Here is a 23,147-nt window from a genome sequence, read left to right as displayed (position 1 = left end):
TTATATATGCATAAATATAAATGTTTTAGGAAGATGTAAGTGACTGCTTTTTTAGAAATAGTTCAGTAATTGGGATAAATACAGTAAAAATAAATTACTTCAAGCATTTATTATTATCAATAATGATTTATGTATGGCTTTTTTAAAAATAAGAAATTTATATGTTTCAGATGCAAATTCCAGATTGTTACTCATACCAAAAGATACTAAAACAATAAAACATTTGCTAAAGCAGAAGATACGCAAAACATCCTCCAAGGTGTATTGATGTAGGTAATAGCAAAATTGTTAAAACTGCTAATCCCACTTGGAAATCTGTGCAACTTGATGAGCAAATGCATGAAAGATATTAATGGGATATCTGAGAAGACCAAAGATAATTAGAAAAGTCAATTCTTAGAATGCATTGTAGGGCAAAAATAAGTTTTAAATGCAGATTTTCTGGCACAATAACAAAAGTGATGAGGTTTTCCTGACTGATATTTCTATAAATTTATAAAACTGAAATAAAAATGGGTAACTCAAAAAGGAATAAAACAACAAATACTTTGTAAAATAATTTTGCTGTAAAAATGATCACTGGTACATCCTCTCCTTAATTCTTGATTTATGTTTATTTATATATTTTCCACAAGTAAAGAATTGATAAATTATCTGATACTCTTGGTTCACTATCAATAGCAGTCTGGTCAGAGGATTAGATAACAGATAAATAATTTTTAAAAAGCCTTTATAAGTAAAATATGTGACCATGATAATCCTTCAAGTTCAAAGAGATACTCAACATCTAAGATCACTCTTATCTCTAAAAGTCAATTGTTCTTCAGGTCCAGTTTTAGACGGAGAGTGCTTAAAGAGCAGAAACTATGGAAGCAGTTAGTCTGTATTTAGATTATAGTATAGTAGTACTGCTCATTAGTATCTCTAGTAAATTAGGCCAATTTACTCCAGTAAACTGTAGTTTTCTCCTTTATTTTTTTTTAAAGATTTTTAATTTATTTTATTTACTTGAAAGAGAATGACAGAAATAGCAAGAGAGAGCACAGGTGAGGAGAAGAGGGAGAAGCAGGCTCCCCACTGAGCAAGAAGCCCAATGCGGGACTCCATCCCAGGATCCTGGGATCGCAACCCAAGCCAAAGGCAGGCTCTTAACCGACTGAGCCACCCTGGCACCCCTCTCCTTTTAAATTATTTTTATTTAAAAAAATTTTTTTAAGATTTCTTTATTTATTTGAGAGAGAGAGTAGGAATGGGAGGGGCAGAGGAAGAGGGAGAAAGAATCTCAAGCAAACTTCTCGCTGAGCACTGAGGCTGACACGGGGCTTGATCTCACAACCCTGAGATCATGACCTGAGCAGAAATCAAGAGTACCACTCCTCTTTCATGTTCTCCTTGAGAACTCAGTATCTACACAGAAGTAAAATGCTAGAATTAAATTCTCCGGTTCCTGACACCCTCACATCTCAGTAGTTGTAAGGAAGTATGTAGACTCCAAGAAGGAAAAAACCAGACCTGGATTTGTGGGAGCCACATTTGAAGAGAGAACCCACAATGCTTGCACTTTTTTTCTCTGAGATTTGTTCACTCAACAGTCAACATTACAGGGCGAAGTCTTGAAAGTCATCACTTCAAAGGTGGAAATCTTGAGGTCAGTTATATCTCAAATGTGAAATTATAGTCCTCAGGAATTCGATACAATTATAAATTGAAGTTTGAAAATTCAGGAACACAACATCTATATTAAGAAAAACAAAGAGAATTAGCAGTCTATAAAAATCACAAAAGCTAGAAATATGCAGTGGATTAGGATTAGATGGGGAGCCATTGTGATGCTAATTAGAACCGCAAAACCCTCCCAAAAAGCCTGGCAGGAATACTTTCGACTAAGGCTGGCTGAGACCGTTTTGACCTCTCACCCTGTCTCCCCTGATCAAGATAGAAGAACATTCATTGAAGGGAGAGCAAAACTGCATCGTTTTTCTTTCGACCCAACGCACCTTGAAAGCTGTTGCCGGGGTAAGTCTTCTTATGTCCAACCCACCCTAGGCTTAAGATAAATGACTCCCGCGGCCATGGAAAGGATATTTAGTAAGGTAGTGTGTATTTCCTTATTTAAACATTTGAACTGGTGTCATGGGAATGTCAAAGGACCAAGAATCAAGAATGGCAGAGTGCTTCTGGGGTATTAGTGGAATATTTTCTTGAAGACATAAACTTGAATTTCTACATACCAGACACTGACCCTCCAAGGAGAAATTTTGCTGCCTTTAGATTCATGTACCTTGTCCCTTTCCCCCCTTCAGACCCCTCTCATGTTCTCACCTGAGTAACAGATCCAGGAACTACTAACTATAGTGAAGAATATAAGTATTTGGCATGTAGAATTAACAATTCTAACAATCTAACAATTAAATTACTGATGTTTGTTGTATACACAGGGAATAATTCATTTGAAGCTTTAAATTGTTAGATCTGTGCTTTTCAAAGGAAGTCTTAAGAAGAAACAAAAGTCAGGTGACTGGCTCTTTGGCATATCTCTAAGCAAGGTTAACTCTTCATTTAAGGTCTTATGAGTCAATAGTGTGGTCCACATAATTATAATTGTGAAGAACCAATAGGACAGAGATTATGTGTTTGATGTGTTCCTCTCAAGATTCAATTCTGAGCATCTAGATTCTAGGATGATGTAGAATGTTGGATATATGACACAATTATCAGGCAAAATTATATAAATATGCAAAACCGTGAAAATGTGTGTGTGTGTGTGTGTGTGTGTGTGTGTGTTCTTCGCTGTGTCAGGGAGAAATGTTTCTTTTACCCTCTTAAGTTCTGGGGCTGGCCTAAGAATCAAACCGACATAAAAAAGATTAATGGGAGAGTAACATACACATTTTTAAATATTTTTTTTACAAATGCATGAGAGTCTTCGGTTAGAAAACGAAGACCTGAAGAAGCCATCAGGCCTGAAAGCTTCTAAAACTTTTTACACACACCATAAATTGTGAGTATATGATAAGACACAAAGGGGCGTGGCTGGGGTGGTGAATTGTGGGACAGTGATTAGGAATTCTATGAGAGGGGAGACGAATGGAAGATAAGGGTTATTTTAGTAAGTTTGTACACAGGTCCATTCCACAGTGACCCCAGTCTCTAATGATAAGACTGTTTTCCTGGTAGAGGGAAGGCGCTTTTCTCCTTGGACATTTAATACCTGCTTTCAGATAGAAAGAGGGAGGCCCAACAGTCCTTCCTGCATCTTCAAGTGCCTTTGGTTCAAAATAATCAATATGCCGAAGAGGTATATTTTGGGGTTGCATGTTCTTAATCCCTTCACCTGATAAACTTTTTCAAATTAGAAAAAAGGAAACTTTCAACAACAAAAGTCTTTTCAATTCCTACTGTGAAATAATTTTGTAGCCACAGATAGCGGTGCATAGGTATGCCGATTGTTCATAACGTCTTGGTAATTGCAGAGTAAACACACTTTAGTCGTCAGTTAACAGCCAGATAAATAATCTGAGGCTTGTGTGTAATTTAGTTAGAAAATAAGCAATTTGATCAGCAAAGATTTTTCAGGCTGATCAGAAAATTAAACTAGTAAATTGTTAAATCAGTTAGATACATAACCTGGCAATGGAAAAGATACATAGCTAGCATGACCTTATCTCTTTGAATTGATCATTAATTCCAAACTACTTGAATGATGTGATGAGAGAATATATTCAGAAAAATCAAGCGACAAACTGAACACTAAAAAAAGTTCCTATGCTAAACCAGACCGTTAGAAGGACTGATTCGAATTGCAAAACACTTTTAGGAAATGATGAAATGGAATAGTAAATGAATGTAAAGGGAAGTTAGGAAGGACAATAAACAATGAAAATAAATGCAGATAAATTTCCATATAATGTAAAAAGGCACCTTAAGACATTTAAAAAGCATGTGCATTTTTTGTAATGCTGACAATATTGGAAAAGTGGAAATGGAAGAATCAAAGATAAGTTATATCTTATTATACAAAGACTAAGATGAGGTGATGAAACAGTGGGTGTTCCCTGGGGACCTAATGTTGAATTTAGGAGATGTGTAACAGACTTTGCAAATCCTGCCTTATGTTATCTATTCTCTGCTGGAATTGCTTTGTGCTCTTAATTTTTTTTTAATTTATTTTATTATTATTATTTTTTAAGATTTTATTTATTTATTTGAGAGAGAGAATGAGAGATAGCACGAGAGGGAAGAGGGTCAGAGGGAGAAGCAGACTCCCCGCTGAGCAGGGAGCCCGATGTGGGACTCGATCCCGGGACTCCAGGATCATGACCTGAGCTGAAGGCAGTAGCTTAACCAACTGAGCCACCCAGGCGCCTTTAATTTTTTTTTTTTAATATGTTGCACCTTTAGATTACCTGTGCCAAGGGTACAATTTTCAAGATAAAAGAAAATTACTCACAGGCCCAGACAGATCAGTAGGCATTTCGGGTCAGTGCCAACTTGGAAGTGTACTGGGGGGTGTCCACTCCTTGGGATAGATAGAAGCTCAGACTCCAGGCTATTGGGAGGCCTGAAGTATGAATTAATTCTATTGGGATAAACCCTCTTCCAACTTGAAATACTCTCAATTCCCCAATGTAGGAGGCCCCAAGCCAAGTTTAGAGTTCTGGAAACTTCTCTTCTCAGAAAGCATGTGATTTAGAAGATTAAAACCTTAAGGAGAAATAATGGGTTTTATTTTTTTTCTTAAGATTTTATTTAATTATTTGACAGAGCGAGAGAACACAAGCAGGAGAAGGGGCAGAGGGAGAGGGAGAAGCAGACTCCCCACTAAGCAGAGAGCCCTACACTGGGCTCAGTCCCAGTACCCTGGGATCATGAACTGAGCCAAAGGCAGACGCTTAACCCACTGAGCCACCCAGGCGCCCCTAGAAGATTAAAACCTTAAGGAGAAATAGTGTTCAGGAAATGGAAGTCAGAAGTGGCCATATAGAAGCCTTTATGATTGCTTTGCCACTCACTAAAACAAAACAATGTCATGAGCATACCAAATAAACCTAATATCTGTGACACATCAATAATAAAGGGTGTTTGTAGGATTATTTTTTTTTTTATTGTACCTTGCTGTATTCAAGGTCTCAACTCTACAGAGCTTCAGTGAGATTGTCTCTCATTCCAGATTATGTGAGTCTTGAGTTTTATTTTCCTTCTGTTGACATGGGTGATAGTAGTTTGTTTTTGCATCTTTGATTATGGATCCCAATCCTCAAGCTTTTTAATGTACGATAATTTTAATAGTTAATGCGGATTTAAGTTCTGAATTATCTTTATGTAACCTACTCCAATCGCCAAATAGATGTATCTTCATTTTCTCTAAAACCTGAGCTAGTCTTAAACTCTTTTAGTGATAACTTCACACTGAAGCTCAGGCCATGAGATTTTCAATCAATTGCCTTTTCACTGAGGGCACCATCCAAATGCACCTCGGGGGCCTGGAATTTCTTCTACCTCTTAAACTTCCTTTCTTTTTCCTAATGTGCCCTCCTCTTCAAGTCGGGTTTCTAGTCACAACCCCCATGTCCCTCTTTTTTAAATTACCATAAACAGAAGCACTTTTTAGTTCTCAAAGGCCAACCCTGAAATGTTCCTAGTTTAGGAAATAGTATCCATAAATAAAGCTGTGTGTGTAATAGATTTTCTCATAAGGGCACTTCAGGTAGGAGAAGCATTACCCTGCTATATTGTTGGCTGTGAAACTCAAATGATTGATTGAGGTTTCAAGGACTGAAGGGCAGGTGTAACAGGTGAACCACAGACACAGCCTTCCTGTTCGCAGTGCCCAAAGGACAACAGTGGACAGAAATATGCAGGACACTTGCCCACAGATCCATGATTACCACTGCAGTACTTCTGTGGACCAAGTTGTATTTTGTACTGTTTGAATCCCTAAATTGTAAACACTTCTATAGAGCTCTAAAATAAAATATCTGAAGTCTGCCCAGAGCTTATTGTATTTAGTATGTGATTCTAAATGCCTTCCAAAAGAACCACCTTAGCCATTCATTCCTTTTTTCTTACGATAATTAAGGTTGAACACTGGCCCAGAGTGAACAGTTTCTGGCTTACCATCTTTTTGGCCCAATGTCCTGACAGCTTAGTTACCAGACGTTTCTAGATATGCTAACTGAAGATTTGGAGCACGGGGGAGAAGAGGAGGGAAAAGGGCATTGGTTTGCTTTTGACTGGAAATCTGGTTTGTGTTACAAATAAAACAAAAGCACTGAGCTGCTGTACCTCGTCAGATTCTAAACTCTTCTCAAGGTAAAAGAGCGACCTTCCAAAGTGAGTCATTGGCTGCATTTGTAAAGCTGTGAAGGTGGGACACCCAGTATCATAAGACATAACTTGAGATTCGTAGCCATACCCATGATGTTAAAAGAAAAAACAAACAGAAAAGTTACAAAAAACAGAAAAGCCAAACAAAAACTAGGCTGCAAAGCAAAATCTGACTCCAGAATTTTAGCAAGTTTTCTTTCCTTGACTGCACTCATTTCAAGGAGAGAGGAGCCTCTTTCTCCAATCTCATCTTTTCAAAGAAGCAAATCAAAGCAGAAGAATTAGTCCTGATCTTTCCCCTTATAGGACCCAAAGGGCAAGATGGGGCTGTGTAGTTACTGTTTTCCTGAAGCTAATCTGTGGGTTGTCATGGTAACTCACAGGGGTATAGACTGTTGTAGCTTCAGGGTATAATTTTGGGTTACATTCTTAAAAGAGGGCATCAAGTGCTTGCATTAAGAGTTACAGAAGAATCTTTTGGAAATGGATTGGACTGATTTAAGATTTTGGTTTGGACATTTGAGAGAGCGGGTGTCTTGGGAGAAGACAACAGAAACAAGGGGTTGGGTGGGGATTGGGAATCAGAGAAGCAGAGACTCGTACCAGATAGCAAAACTAAAAGAAAGAATCCGAAAGTAAAAAACAATTGGAGCCATTCGATAATTTAAATATCCACACTGTCTAAGAATTGGAGCTTTAAGAGAAATTGCCTTCTATGATTAGCTCTCTCTTGTTACCTTGGTATTATGAATGGAAGGCTCCGTGTTAATTGATTTGATCCTACAGTTTTCCTGTATTTTCTTTCTGAAATCATTCCTCTTATGTGTTAATAACCTTATACAGTTTCTCCCCTTCTTACAGAAAAGCTTAAATGAAATAAGTTTCCATTGCAGCAGTTTATTTTTTTTTTAACATTTATTTATTGGGGCACCTGGGTGGCTCAGTCAGTTGAGCGTCTGACTCTTGGTTTCCTCTCAGGTCATGATCTCAGGGTCATGGGATCCAGCCCCACAGCAGGCTCTGAACTCAGCAAGGAGTCTGCTGGAGATTATCTCCCTCTCCCTCTGCTCCAACCCTGCTTTCTTGTTGTTAAGAGCAGGGTTAAGTAGGTGCCACAGAGACCATATGGCCTAAAATATTTACTACTTGGCCCTTTACAGAAAACTGTAGCCATGATCCCCACTATAATTTCAGCCTGGCTTATCTAAATTTAAAATATCAATCAAATTATATTAATACTACACTAATGAGAGTGTTCTAATAAGAGTTCATTGTTCTGTTATAGGTGCATGAAAATGCAGAGACCAGATTTTTTTATTATTATTGTTTATTAATTTATTTTTTTAAAGATTTTATTTATTTGAGAGAGAAAAAGTGTGTGCACAAGCAGGGGGAGGGGGAGGGGCAGAAGGAGAGGGAAAAGCAGACTCCCCACTGAGCAGGGAGCCTGACATGGGACCTTGGGATCATGACCTGAGCCAGCCAGGTGCCTCAGACACCAGATTTCTTAATGTTAGGACTAACAAAAAGACAAGATACACAAAGAAAAACAAGGGTTATTGTGATACTTACAAGTAATCTCTTCCAAAAAAATTGGAAAACTTTACAATGATATTTGCTGTTAGGTTTCCTTTTACATATCAAAAATGGAAATGCCCTCGTTTCAGCCCCGTGGGAACTGGACACTCCCACTTGATCAGCAGTTTTCTTTCAGATAAATTAATGATCAGTGCGTGCAAGTTCAAATTCTGACCTTATCTGTCAAACTGTCTATGGTTCAATGTGCTGGGAAAAATGGCAAAAGGAAGGAAGCATTCAGATATGTTTCTTCTGAGACTTTGAATTAATGAAGAAGCCATAAGAATAGTTTTCTGGGCTTGCTTTAAACAAAGGAAAGATTTTTTTTTTTAATTAAAAGTCTAGTTGTGATTCTAATTTAGCCAAGTCTCTTGTCTCACCTTTTAAGTCTGGAGAGTGTGGTACTTTTTCTTGCGTCCTAGCCAATCTTTTTAAAAAACGGAACAATTGGATTTACAATTGTACCATTGCCTGATCAGAGTCCTTCTCCATCTTTCTGCTGATGTACTTATTGGGTGATGTTCACATGGGGTGTGCCCAAGGTTGAACATAATCCCAGAATCCACCGACTATAATGCAACCACACTCAGGCTTGTAGAATGCAAGTAAATACAAGAAAACTATGAATCCACTCTTGTGAACATTTTAAGTAAACTTCAGTACATTTATGCCAATTTTAGGACTTGGGAACAAGTTGGTTGCAACACATCTCACACAACTAGTCACAAGACCTCAGCTGAACAAGAGAACACATTTAATTTGGGTTACAGAGTCAAAACATTGGATGCATTGGCCCTTCGCCTCTGGAGAGCATTCTCTGGGCACCAGCCTGACTAGCCATGAGTTTCACTGTCATGGTGCTTCTGTCAGAAGAGGCTCCTGGAAGTTGAAAGTTAACAGCCTCTTACAGCCTCACATTTGACTCCACTTCTGACACACTTTGCCCCTTTGGAACCCATTGCCCATCAGTGCAGTGGGCTGTTCAGTCCCACCGGACTAAGGTATAGGTAAGGGATCATGCCTCCTCTGGACAAGCTGCCCAGGGTTCCCAGAAAGCTCATAAACAGCTGATATTTTGTGGCATTAGGATTACTTATTTCTGTGCATGCTCTGCAGTTTTGTCAAGAATGTGCTCATTTTCACTGGACATGAATGGCTCTCTTCTAAGGTCAGACCTTCTCAGCATCTTTTGCCCTCAAGTATTTAGGACAACAGGTATTTCAGGAATAAGCTTTCCTCAAAATCATTCTGTTTGAGAAAAAATATCATTTGATATACAGTGCCTCCTTTTAACTAGTCTAAGAAATAGAGGGAAAAGTTCTGGTACAGTGGATCTAGGTTAAAAGAATACCTACAATTCAGGACGCCTGGGTGGTTCAGTCGGTTAGGCAGCTGACTCTTGGTTTTGTCTCAGGTCAGGATCTCAGGGTCCAGGGATCAAACCCCACATTGGGCTCCACGCTCAGTGGGGAGTCTGCCTGAGGTTCTCCGTCTCTGTCTCCCTCTGCCCCTCCCACCACTTGCACTCGCTCTCTCAAATAAATAAATCGTCAAAGAAAAAAAAGAATACCTACATTTAAGGAGAAAATGAAATTTCCTAAGTCAACAACACACTGTCTTTTAGATTTCTTCTCTTTCATAACAGCTTGTGGTCTCTTCAGAACTGAGTAGCAGAGCCAATCCATCGATCCATTGGATCAGCTGGGGAGTGTCAAACATCAGTAACGTGGTGCTAGGCAAGTTAGGGTAATTGTTGGGAATCTCCAGGGAATTTTCATTCCCCGGAGAGTTTGTAGGTTTAACTGCCAAAAAACAAGAACACGGTTCTAGTCCTGAAGTAGAAGAAAAACTTCCCTTGAATATGAATTTGGTGGCTGGCTGTGTGTTCGGCGTAAGCAAGGAGTCTGCTCTGAACGCAAGGCTTGTTGCAAAAACCAAAATTTAATTAATATCAACGATCTCTAGGTAATATATCTCATATAATATAGAACTTTCTGGAAGTGGCCCATGTTCCTTGGCAGCCACAAACCTGGCACCTAAGGCTGTCCACAGAGTCCTGTCCATCTGGTTGGACTTTTCTCTCTATTCTGCCTCTTGATCAAGAGATTAAGCTTTTTCTTTCTTGCTATAAACAGTTCTTCCATCATGACTTTTTTTTTAAAGATCTTATTTATTTATTTACTTGAGAGAGAAAGAGGGAGCACAAGCCTAGGGAGGGGCAGAGGGAGAGAGAAAAGCAGACTCCCCGCTGAGCTGGCAGCCCAAAGCTTCGTGGGGTGGGGGTGGGGGTGGGGGTTGGGCTCAGTCCCAGGACCCTGAGACCATGACCCCAGCTGAAGTCAGCCCCTCAACCCAATGAGCCACCCAGGCGCCCCCCCCATCATGACTTTTGAACACTTCTCTTCTTCTTTTCTTCTCCTCCTCCTCCTCCTCCATCTTCTTCTTCTTCTTCTTTGGTTTATTTTTTCTTGCTATCTCAAAGGCTTTATACCAAAGTCGTTTTTTTCATTTTTCACTTTAAAATTTTTGTTTGCTTTTCCCATTTTATTTTCTTTGGTAATTGTATAACTTCAATTTTAAAAGTGAATATGCTCATGTTTTCAAATACTCTTTTTCAGAAGAAGTGATAGGATTTGATGAATTTCCTTAGCATGTAAGAAACTGACTTAGCAACATGTTTTTTAAAAAATATTCCTTGGGTTACACTGGATTTTTTCATGTCATTCCTTCTATTTTTTAGCTTCTATTTTTTTCAGCTTTATTGAGGCATAATCTACATACAATAAAATTTAATAATTTTACGTGTACATTTTGACAGACATATGATGCCCTGTAACCACTACCAAAATCCGTATACACAACACTTCCATCACCCAGGACTTGCTTCCTGCCGCTCTGCGGTTAATCCTCCTTCCCTCTAATGCCTCAGCCCCTGAAAGGCCCACTCATCTTTCTGTCACTGCAGTCTGCCTTTTTAGAATTTCGTATGAATGGAGTCATGTGTGCATTCTTTTGTCTTGGCTTCTTTCACTCAGCAAAATGCTTTTGAGATTTGTCCATGGCCAGTGGCTTGTTTCTTTTCCTTGTCACATGAATCTATAGTTTATTCCTTTATTGGGAATAGTTTTCCATTGCATTAATCTACCAGAAGTTGTTTATCAGCTTACTAGTTGATGGACATTTGGGTTGTTTTCATTTGTTGGCTATTACAAATAAACTTCTACGAACATCTCATACAAGTCTTTCTGTGAATATAAGTTTTTGTTTTCTTTGGGTAAGTACCAAGAAGAGGGATTGCTGGATTATATGGTACATGTATGTTTAAATTTTTTTTAATAAATATTTTATTTCACCTATTTGACAGAGAGCACAAGCGGGGGGAGTGGCAGAGGGAGAGGGAGAAGCGGGCTCCCCGCTGAGCAGGGAGCCCGATGTGGGGCTCGATCCCAGGACCCTGGGATCATGACCCGAGCCGAAGGCAGACACCTAACGACTGAGCCACCCAGGCGCCCCTGTGTATGTTTAATTTTTTTAAGGAACTGCAAATTTTTCAAAGTGGCTTGACCACTTTCCCTTCCCACTGGCAGTTTATAAGGGTTTTGGTTGTTTAACATAATCGCCAAAACTTGATACTGTGTTATCAAAATTTTAAATTTTAGTCCTTCTGGTGGTGATTTATGTGACTTCAATATATATTAACCTAAGGAATAATGATGTTTACTTTATCTAAAAAGACTGTTGATTTCATTCCTTTTTCTTTTCTGTTGTCCATTTTCTGATTCACTGATTTCTACTCTTTTTTCTTTTCTCTGTTTTACTTTGGTTTACTTTGATCTTATTCTTAATTCTGTTTTGTTTTCTTTCTTTTTTTTTATGGATAACATAGGCATCGATCCTTAATTCTTAATTTAGTTGCTTAATGTGAAAGCTCTTAGAGCGTTGATTTTATTTATATATTTATTTTTTAAAAGTAATCTCTATGCCCATTGTGGGGCTTGAACTCATGACCTAGAGATAAAGAGTCACATGCTCTAAGAACTGAGCCAGTCCTCGTTCATTTTAGATCTTTCTTCTAATATAAGCATTTAGAATTACAAATTTCTCATCAAACTCTATTTCAGCTGCATTACATACATTTTACTACGTTGTGTTTTTATTATTCTTGATTTCAAAATATTTTCTTTTTACCCTGGGTTATTTGGAAGTATGTTGCTTAATCCAACTATTTGAGAATTTTCTATGTATCTAGAAAACTACTGCTTTCTTGTGTCTTTCCCTTTTGGTCAGAGACAGTTTTATATTTTCAATCCTATTAAATTTATTGAGATTTATTTTAAACCTAAAATCTCATGTATTTTGGAAAGTTCCATGTACAGTGAAAAAAAAATGTAAATTCTGCTGTTTCTGGACGGAGTGCTCTGTATATGTCCATTAGGTCAGGTTAGCTGATGATACTGATAGTTTGTTTACTACTGCATCCCAAGTGCCTAGAACTGTCAGTTCTCTACAAATATTTGTTGAATGAATGAATGAATACATGACCTATATCGTGACTATGATTGTTGTTTTTATCCCCCACTCGGAATTCTACACAGTGGCCTGGCTGAAGGATAATCTCAAAACTAATCAGTGCATCTATCTTCCTAGCAGCCAGACAGTCAAAACGTCGGAGCAGTGAGTTGAAAGGCCATTCAGACTGCACGGCTTCCCTTACATCAATTCTAGATCTATCCCTGCAAGGCTTGCTGTGTACAGTAGTCTTGGTTACCTAAACTTCAAGAGATTGCTGATCCTTTCTTTGTACATGGAAACTGCCTTTCATTAATGCTCTGAAAGAAAACATCCAGGGGAAAAGAACTTACATATATGTAAGGAGAGTCAGCACAAATTTGATTTCATGGCAGGACAGCTAAGGATGGGTAAGGGAGGGGCCAGAGGGAAGGGCGATCATGGCACTGAAATTTTTATAACATAAGTACATTCTTTAGTGATTACAATTTTTTTTAAAGATTTGATTCATTTATTCATGACAGACAAATTGAGAGAGAGAGAGAGAGAGAGAGAGAGAGAGAGGCAGAGGGAGAAGCAGGCTCTCGGCAGAGCAGGGAGCCCCATGCAGGACTCCATTCCAGCACCCTAGGATCATGACCCTAGCTGAAGACAGATGCTTAACGGACTGAGCCACCCAGGCGCCCACTGATTACAATTTTTTAATCTACTTTCTCTTTACAAAGGGTTTGTTTCTTTGCATGAATCTTTTAAAAGAGATGTCAGTCATGTTCGTGGCCCAGGAATAAAAATGGCAGCACTTGCAGTGGGGATTATCAGTCTTTTTAGAATAGCCTCACAATTCCCCCCCACCAAAAGTTATCTTTCATGTTTATTTCTTTTCAAGATTCAGGCAAATAAACATTAATTTTATTTTGAAACTTTTACAACACTCCTTGAAATTCCTATGGATATACTGCATGCCAGAAAACCAGGATTTCTGGATTGGGTTTGTAACAATTTTGTTAACTGTGAAACCTATTAACTAGAGTTATAATTTGTATCTTCTCCAAAAGTGGTGAGAGCATTATATTTTCTAAATTAATGCATCTAAGCCTACATAAAATTTGGGCACTATTAATGTCCAGCTCTGCTTCCTGTCATTTCAGTTCCTTTTCTTCTTTCTCTTTAACTCCCTCTAAGGAAACCTTGATGGAAATCAAGTATGGCCAGTTTTGTTAGTTCCTGCCTCAAGTATAAGTGCTATCTTTAAAATCAGAATTCTGCTTGTTAGTCTGAAGTGCTGCTAATTAGGCCAAAACATGTCTTAGCCTGAGAATTTCTCTGCATAATTTTAAGTTTTAATATGTAAGAAAGCTAGCCAAAAGAATATTATATGTGGATTTTTTTGGGTTAAACCTATTGAAACCAATTTAACACAGTTCACTATAAAAACATCCCTCTACCCTCTGAAATATTTTAATTAGATACTGCTCTGAGTATGCAAACATTAACTTGACATATTCTTGTTTTTAGCTCATGGGCTCCTACATTCTCCCTTTGACTATTTTTTTCCCCTAATCCTCCCACAAAGGGATTCTTTGTGGCTTATTTTTAGATAATCAGGAAGAATGATTCTGCTCTGGTATGAAGGAGAATCATTCTGAATCCAGCAAGAACTGCTTAGATTTGAGAGCCTGAGAAGGAGGCCATTATCACAGCTTTGGGGCCCAGCACTGCCCTGTGGGAGTAGTTACTGGAAGAAGTGGGTGGTGTGAGGCCTCAGGTGGCTGGGGGTGGGGGAGGGGGGAGCTGAGCTACTGTTCCCCTGGTGCTGAGGGAGAGGGAGAGGGAGAGGGAGAATCTCTGGCAGACTCCCCGCTGAGCACGGAGCCCCATGCGGGACTCGACCTCACCACCCTGAGATCCACCTCACCACCCTGAGATCCTGACCTGAGCCGAGATCAAGACTCAGACACTTTAACTGACTAACTGACTGAGCCACCCAGGTGCCCCCAAACCATGATCCTTCTGATGCCACGAGGAGGAAATGCACACTTCCCCTTTTTGAAAAGTGGTTATAAGTCATGGTGCAGGTCTATAGTGGTGGGTCCTCTACATCACCTGTCCTTCGGGATTGAGTTGGGCTATTCCTGGGTGGTACCTTGAGTCCCTGGCGCCAGCCTTCTTTTGAAAAACCTTTCACTGACTTCTCAGTGTGCTCTTATTTTGAGGCTGCATAGGGCCATCAGCTGGTTGTGTAGAGTAGAAAAGGCACCCTTTCCTCAGGCAGGGGCATGCAGCCGCTGTGCCAGGACTCTCTGCTGGCCCCGTGTCCATGCAGTAATAGCCCACACCAGTCCGTGTGTGCTTGCCTGGCTGCTCCATTCTTGACCACGCCCCTGGGATCACTCTTGACAGGAAATAGCCTGTCCCGAACTTCTCTTGAGATCACTTCCGGATTGTGATAGCTAGAACTACTGGGGAGTTAAAAGACACACAAGGCTGGCAATTGTCACAGGTACTGCAGAGAAAGGCCATAAGGGGTGGACAGACACCATGTCTGCTGTATCTTATCTTTGGTCTCTTAGCTTAAATGCCCCTTCCTCAGAAAGGCTTCCTTTGTCACCCCTTGCAGAGTGGAGTCCCATTTTTTTCTTCTTACAAGTGACAGGTATCGTATTTGTGTGTTTATTTTGTTTCTCACCTGTCTCTTCAACTCCCTTTGTGAGGTGTTCCCAGTACACCCCCATCACATAGCAACTACTTGACACAGAGTTGGCACTTGATAAGCATTTGAAGGAAGGAATGTCTTTCGCAACCTCTGAGACAAGGATGAGAGGTATGAAGGCCATCCAAAATAACCAGAAGACAGGGTGGACAGCAGCCCTTGATCAGAGGGACAGTCGATCTGATATCCCACACTACAGGGGCTTTCCTTCACTCTCGCCTTTTTATAGATAAGAGAGGCCGGGCAATTGATGTTTTTGATGTTTCGTTGTTTGTTTTTAGCTAACATTCACTGAGAATGCCAGGCACCATGCTAAGTGTTTTGTTTACACACATTATGTCATCCAACCTGTACAACAAGTACTCTGTGAAGTCAGTGTAATTATTGTTCCATTTCACAAATAAGAAAGCTGAGATTATGTAGGGGGCTGATGGTATTAGTTATATAACATAATCAATGACAAAGTCAGGACTTGAACTCAGGTCTATTTGACCCCAACTATCCCACTCTTAAACATTATTTTTTTTCCCCATTCTTAAACATTATTAAACATGCCTTAATCTTGAACACAGTGAGGCGGAAAGAGGTGCAAAATGCAAGCACCTATTACAAACTCCCCTAGCCTCAGTCTCCTGGCGCAATCTTCATTTGGTCTTTCCAGACAGTGGAGGATTTCCAATTATGCCTGTGTCCTAATTTACTAAATCACAGTCTCTATATTCCATTATCTCATTTTGCTTCCTTGGGGCTCACTCTCCACACTGTGGGCAGACAGCTATCTACCACATGGTTTCCACATCCCTGGCTAGATACAGGCTGTTTCTCACCCTCAGCAAGGGAGGAGGGGGCTGGTCATTTAGCTCAACAGCAAGAATGCTCAGTCTCTGGTGGGATTTTTTTTTCCCCAAAGTTTTAATAATGCCTTAAGGGGTGCCTGGGTGGCTCAGTTGGTTAAGCATCTGCCTTCAGCTCAGGTCATGATCTCAGGTCCTGGGATTGAGCCCCACATCGGGCTCCCTGCTCAGCAGGGAGCCTGCTTCTCCCTCTCCCTCTGCCCCTCCCCCATGCTCATGCCCTCCCTCTCTCTCAAATAAATAAATAAAATCTTTAAAAAAAAATGATGCCTTAAAATGGCAACCTTCTGAGCCTTTTTTCAGTTGTGTGTGTGTGTGTTTTTTTAAGATATTTATTTATTTGAGAGAGAGAGAGAGAGAGCACAAGTTGGGGGGGGTGGGCAGAGGGAGAGGGAGAAGCAGACTCCCCACCTGAGCAAGGAGGCTGACAACAGGGCTCGATCCCAGGACCCTGATATCATGACCTGAGCAGAAGGCAGACGATTAACCCACTGAGCCACCCAGGCATCCTGCCTTTTTCAGGTTTGAGACTGTTGTCATTGGTGTCCCAGAGCTCTGGCAGCTTGGGAATATCAGCCACTCCCAGAAAAAAGCATAGGCACCTGCTCCTTGAGCCTAATATCAGAAATGTTTTAAAAACTGTTTATTAAATTTTCTCACTCCAGATGGGATCAAAAAATTTTTCATAACTAATTTTATAATATCTATGTTACAGATTTACTTGCTGGGTAGAACATTATGGTATTTATTTAAGATCTATGTGGTATTTCAATACACGCAAACTGCATTATAACTTAAAATTCTTTATTTAAACATATGTGTTCAAAGCCTAGGCAAAAGGGAAGAAATAAAGATGCATAAGTTGATTCCAAGAGGTTAAAATCTAATTGTAATTATTTATAGCAAGACAGATACAATGGGATAGCTTGGTCTTCTTTTTAAATCCTGATATCCCTTCCTAAACCAATCTAACACAGCAACCTCCTACCAATAAGACATGTGCATTCATTTCCTTGCCCTGCTGCTGATAGTTTGGTAGCTCACACCTTACAAATGCGAGAACAGGGTAGGATACAGATAAATGCTGCTCAGGTATTAGTTCCTCTCCTCTGCCTCTCCCTCTCCTGACCCAGCTCAATTTTGCAGATTAAAAAAAAAAAAAAATTGACACAAGTTAATCTGTGGCTTTTCCAGATCTAAATGTGGGGTAACATAGAGACCTATAATCCAGGGATTGTCCAAATATTTTATGATCCTGTACACTGTGTAGATGAGGCTGAAGACAAGCTCAAGTTTAAGCTGCATTTTCTTTCGTGAACTTGTGAAAGTTGCACAAAATACATTAATATATTTTAATTATCTTTGATTATTATCCATGCTAGGTGGAAAGTATTTAAAATCACAAAAACATTTCTGCCTGCATCCTGGGGCTTATACCACCAAGCATTAATGGTTCATCATGAGCTCTTTCAGGAAAAAAAAAAAGTATTAAAATGTTTTATGCTGCAACTTAAAAGTCTACCATGTTACTTTTATTTATGTTGTTTTTGGCCACTATACCTTAATAGTGTGCAATAAAGATGAAGGTGTCCATTGAGACAAGCTTCTTCTACATGCTAGAAATAGGGAGTCTCAGCAAGGCCAAGCCATTTATTTCAATCCAGCAAACATTTACCAAAAGCCTAGGACCAGGCTAGGTGCTATAGGCAGAGAGTACAAAAAGTAGCAGAATCCTAATGGGGAGATGAGACAATACAGAAATGGCAGTATTATAGAGTAGGGCAATTATTAAAAGAGGAGATTTGTAGCTAGGGGAGGGGGAGTGGGAAATACTTGAGAAATTGGTGACAGGAGGTGGTATATGATATCATTTCAACTAAGAATTACCCTAGACCATGACCTCCTCCAAGGTGACACATAGAGCTGGATCAAGCTTCACTGGTTTCTGTTTTGGCCATTACTTCTCTCCCACTCACACCTTTCTCTTCCATCCCCTTCCCTTGCCCAAAGAAGAAAGAAATGGAAGGAAAATAATTTTCTTTCTGTTCAAATGCAAACTGTATTGTTTTGTCTGGGGCGGATATGGTAGAGGAATATACTCATAGGATGAGGCATAATGCACACTGTGAGAAAGTGATACAAAACTTTGCAGATTTTAAAGGGATAACTCAGAGGAATGAAAACACTGGAGAGGGGAGCATATGAAGAAGAGGAAAAGACAGGATGTGTGTGTTGCCAGTGTATATGGTGTTATGGAAGGATCGGTCCAAAAGACCTTGTTTTATTTATTTAATCAAGTAATCACACTCTCTACTCGACACTTCTGGATGGCAAGAGCAGAAATAAAGGTATTCATGAAGTCAGACTTGCAATTGCCAGGAAGTAGTGAAGAATGCCAGCTTAATCTCTGCTACCTGTGTAAGTCCTAAGGGAAAGATGAGCTCATGAATGTGTATATAGATCATCACAAGGCTGAATTAAAATACATTAAATATGGAAGTCGGATATAACGCCCTGAGGGTTATGCAACATAGAGTTGAAGAACAACCTGAAGCTTTAAAAGGGGGGAAACCGAAGATCCTCACTGGCTGGGGAAAACAGTTACTACTCACTCATCAAGGAAAACACCTTATATAAAGCTTGGGATTTGAAAACCCTAGCACTCCCAACTGATCTAAATGAATGTAAATTTAGGAGGAGGGACTTGTTTTATCCTTGCATTTGTGGTCTCCACAGCCTCTGGACGGACCTGACAGGCTTCTATAATTTCCCTGAACTGGATTAAGCTGAAATAAAGAGGGAAGGAGTCCAAATCATCTATTGAAATCTTCTTTAAAGGGTAAGTTTCATTTATTTACCATTTCTTAAAAATGGTATAGTTACTTAGCAAAGTATATGCTATTGGCTAAACAGCTGGACGTTTATTTTAAGATTTCACTTTTGGGTAACAGTGTCTTCAGGAGTACAGGGATCATCAGTACCATGAGTGACAGCTATGCTCCCCTCCCCCCGCCCCACACCAGGAAGTCTCACATTCAGGGAGGAAGCCATGCAACAAACCTTTGGTGTATTCATGAATTGGCATCACCAGGGAACTTCATGGGGACCAAAAGTAAAAACTAAAGACCTTAAAATAGAACAAAGTAGATACCAGTCAAAAGGAAGAAATATGTAAATTCATACAAAATAATAAAAAATGTGAATTAAAATCAAAAGAACGCTGAGATTATGGAAAGCACTAAAGGCAGAGAAGCGGGTATAGGAAGATTTATTTGCAAAGACATTACCTTAAGGACCATAATGTGGACAAGGGATTTTATGCAGGGATGAGTTGGAGATTGTTCTCAAAAATAACCCAAAATGATGAAAACGAGGTATTTGGCTAAAAAAAAAAAAAAAAAGAGCCAGTGTAGACATTTCTTTTGCAGGTAATGACTACTCAAAAAGATGACGTGCAGAACCACAAAAGTAAAGAGTAAACATTTTGGAATAATGAGGAAAACATTTACAGTGCATAGGTATACATCATTAAAATTTCAGGAATGTCCATTGACTGTAATAAGTAAGATGAACAAAATAAGGGAGACAAATCTAGAAAAATAACTTTTTTATTTTTTTTCTTACAATCTCAGAAATGGACCCAACCAGACATGCTAAGGGAGTTAAGGGAGATTAACATTATTTATGGGTGTGTTTTGGCTCACAAGTAAACTCATCCTAGAGAATTCTGAAGCAGAAATAAAAGCAATCACAAACCTGAAAACCTAAATAATTCTACCTGAAAGCCAAATGGACCTCCATTATTGAACTAAGTCCTTTTATTCTATGAAAAAAACTTTTGAATTCTGAAGTACTCAACATCCGGCCAATTGAGTTACTAGTAAAAAGCTAATAACAAAGCACCCCACCTTGGAATTCCGCATGTCTTTAACTGCAAAGAATCATTAACAATGCAGCAACTAAAGATATAGTTCTTTCAGAAACAAATGCTGACTTAATTTAAAAGTAAATAAACTAATTTTAGAAAGAAAAAAAGGAACTAAGAATTTAAAATCTTGTTCTCTGCTTTTCTTCCACATAGAGAAACTAAAATGAAAAGGGAAAAGAAAAGCCTGGTAAAGAAAAAAGTGTTCAGTCAGTTTTTAGATTCTTTGGTATAAAGAACTGGTTATCAGAGTGTAATTCTACCAACAGTTGTATTTCAGTCTGCTCCTTTAGGTTCCGTGTTATATAAGGAAAACAGCTTGTATTCGCATGTTCTTTAAGTGATTTCATGTTTAGGGTCAGTTGTACCATAAAAGTTTTTCTGCTTGCTTGTTATTCCTGGAATAATAGAAATATTAGCCAATGTGCCTTTAAAGGTTAAAAGATCTGCAAATGTAATTCAGTACCCAAGTTTTTTAAATTTTTTTCGTTATGTTATTATTTGGCATTATCAGCCATCTTTTTCACGGACCTCACTTTTTATTTAGACGAGTAAATTTTATTTTTTCTGCAGGTATTTGAATCCATTAATGACAGTGTAGATGCTTACACATGCTTTGGAAAAGTATGTGATATGTATGTGAATTAAAAAAAATCAATATTTTTCTCATGTGCACCTCTTTGGAAGTATGCATCTAACACACTGAGGTCCTGTTCTATGCCAACAAAAAGATAAGCAATCAGCCTTTGCCTCAGGGAGATTACCATCTTATTTTAGCTGATTTAATTTACCCTATCTGTTTTTTTCATAGGATGAAAGAATAATTAAGCTCTGTATATGTTGAGTAAGCACTTTGCCTGAGTAATAGTGAGATAAAATGATTTTTGAGTCAGATGGACCAGGGCTTTAACCTCGGCACACTTAGTACTTCTGATCCTTGAAGTCTGACAGTTCACTGTTAAAACAGGAATACTAATTTTTATCTTACAGAGGTTTCATGAGGTTAAATGTAATAATGTATATAAAATGCCTATCCCATAGATAAGCCCCAAATTTTTAATAGCCCCGCACCCCATATATATTATTTAAATGATATGGTCAGCTTTAGCATTTCTATAATTGTGTCCATTCATTTTTATCTAGTATTATTTTACCATAGTGAAATAATTTAAAATTTAAAATAAGTTCATAAATGCAGTCAGCTTCTGCTTGGCAGTACTTTGGGTGGTGGTGAATGAGGCAGTAATTTTGTTGTTAAAAATTCAAGAGACAACATAGGAATGCCAGAGCACAAAGCTCAGGAGCCAAGCCTCAAACCTTCCACACATTCATCACCAGTCGCAGCCTCTGCTGTTAGAAATGATCTGCCAGGGCTGAGAAGTGTCCAGAGGGAGGAGAATAGGAAAAATGGCTTCCTGGTGTTTCTAAAAACTGTGGAGGGGGAAAAAAAAAGGCTAAGGAGGTGGGGATTTGCCAGGATTCTATAAAAAAGAAGAGCACATAAATGATACCAAGAGACTTTGACTAGAAATAGATAACGGTGTTTCTCAGCCTTCTGCTCCCCCAATCCACGGGATCCATTTTGTGGTTTTTCACACAGAGAACAAAAGGCAAGTCCAATCACATGCACACCTTTCATTCCTGGACAGCGCTTCTGCCCTCAGCCCTCCCTCCTTTCCCATTCTGTTTAAACGTGTAGAACAATAAAGTAAACTTGAGACCAAACTTTAGTTCTCTACCTGAAGCCCAGAGAGTCAACTCTGTCCACCTGATCACTCCTTGCAGCAGTTCTCAAAAAACGATCACGGTATTTCCTACAAAGCATGCGGAGACTGAAGGGTCTCCCTAATCAAGAAATTCTAAAATTTAACTGAAGTCCCCAAGCCCTACAAGTGATTTGGAGTTTTTCTTACTCTTCAATTCCCCTCTCCTCTCCACATTCCATGCCTAATGAGGGAGGCAAGGTTGAAAGGAAAACAGGTTGGTCATTTTTCCATGTTTTTTTTTTTTTAAATACCATCTCATTTTTTTTTTTAAGCTTATTTGTTGAAGTAATCTCTACACCCAACTTGGGGCTCGAACTCATGACCCCAAGATCAAGAGTCACATGTTCCTCTGACTGAGCCTGCCAGGCACCCCTGTGGTTTTAGTTATGAAATGTTCTATTGCATGATTATAACACAATTTATTATTCCCTGTTGATGAATAATTGTTTTCATTGTTTGGCTATTTAAGTAAATCTGCCTTGAGATCCCACTGTGCATTCTTTTTTTAAGATTTTATTTTTAAGTAATCACTACACCCAACACAAGGCTTGAACTTAAAACCCCAAGATGAGTCGCATGCTCTACCTACTGAGCCAGCCAGCGGCCTCTCCCATTGTGCATTCTCCGATTTCCAGGCCCCGCTCTGTGGAAATGGTGAATAGAACTGTGGAGAATGTTTCCAACACCCAGTTAATCTTGCCCTATGTTAGTTTTTCAACTTTGGCACCAGAATTCAAAGGAAGATAAAAATCCTCTATTGCCTAAATTTGAGAGAGAGGGGGACAGAGACAGACAGACATAGAGAGTGGGAAGCCGGGAGGAAGGAAGGAAGGAAGGAAAACAGGAAGGGAGGAAGAAAATGTATAGGTGTGACCTTTAATTCATAATTCTCATTTAATAGAGGTATCTGATCATCTTGGTTTGCAATAACTAAATAAGTAAGGCTTATATGATTACGTGGTTCTTTACTTCACTCTTAGAACTACTCCATGTCCTCCGGAAATATTGAAAGGGCTTTTTCATATCCCTTTAAGAAGTGATAAAATCACAGTGTTGAGTACAAGATTCAGAGCCATCTTCACTAAGAAGTGTACTTGACTTTTGAGTATTTTTCCTAAAAGTTGTTTTTCTTTTTTAAACTTCATGAAGAACTCACACTTTTTTTTTTTAAGATTTTATTTATCTATTTGACTGAGAGCACATGCACAAGCAGGGGGAGGGGCAGAGGGAGAAGCAGACTCCCTGCAGAGCAGGGAGCCTGATGCGGGGCTCAATCCCAGGACCCTATCCCAGGACCCTGGGATCATGACCTGACCCGAAGTCAGGCGCTTAACGACTAAGCCACCCAGGAGCCCCAAGAATCCACACTCTTGAACAAATCCCAGGGAGACTGAGGAAAACAGTGAAATGCATCTTTAAGTATTCACTGTTTGGGGCATTGTTTCTCACAGTCTTTATTGCTGACTCGTACCCTTTGA

At 39.2% G+C, this 23,147-nt stretch overlaps 1 protein-coding gene across 1 annotated transcript in view; it reads left to right on the top strand.

Annotated features, from left to right (window-relative positions):
• The window catches only part of SLC39A10 (solute carrier family 39 member 10), a 133,146-nt gene that overhangs the window by 4,870 nt on the left and 105,129 nt on the right, over positions 1-23,147 (top strand). The window contains exon 2 of the mRNA XM_028122378.2: positions 18,715-18,817. The gene's annotated coding sequence lies outside the window, so the exon portion shown is untranslated. The remainder of the gene's footprint in view (positions 1-18,714; positions 18,818-23,147) is intronic.

The sequence above is a fragment of the Eumetopias jubatus genome, unplaced genomic scaffold, assembly GCF_037043125.1.
Source record: "Eumetopias jubatus isolate StellerSeaLion01/CBP00866 unplaced genomic scaffold, mEumJub1_p1.0 scaffold_3, whole genome shotgun sequence".
Taxonomy (NCBI): Eukaryota; Metazoa; Chordata; class Mammalia; order Carnivora; family Otariidae; genus Eumetopias; species Eumetopias jubatus.
The sequence above is the reverse complement of the archived record's forward strand: the minus strand, read 5'-3'. Positions and strand labels throughout refer to the sequence as shown.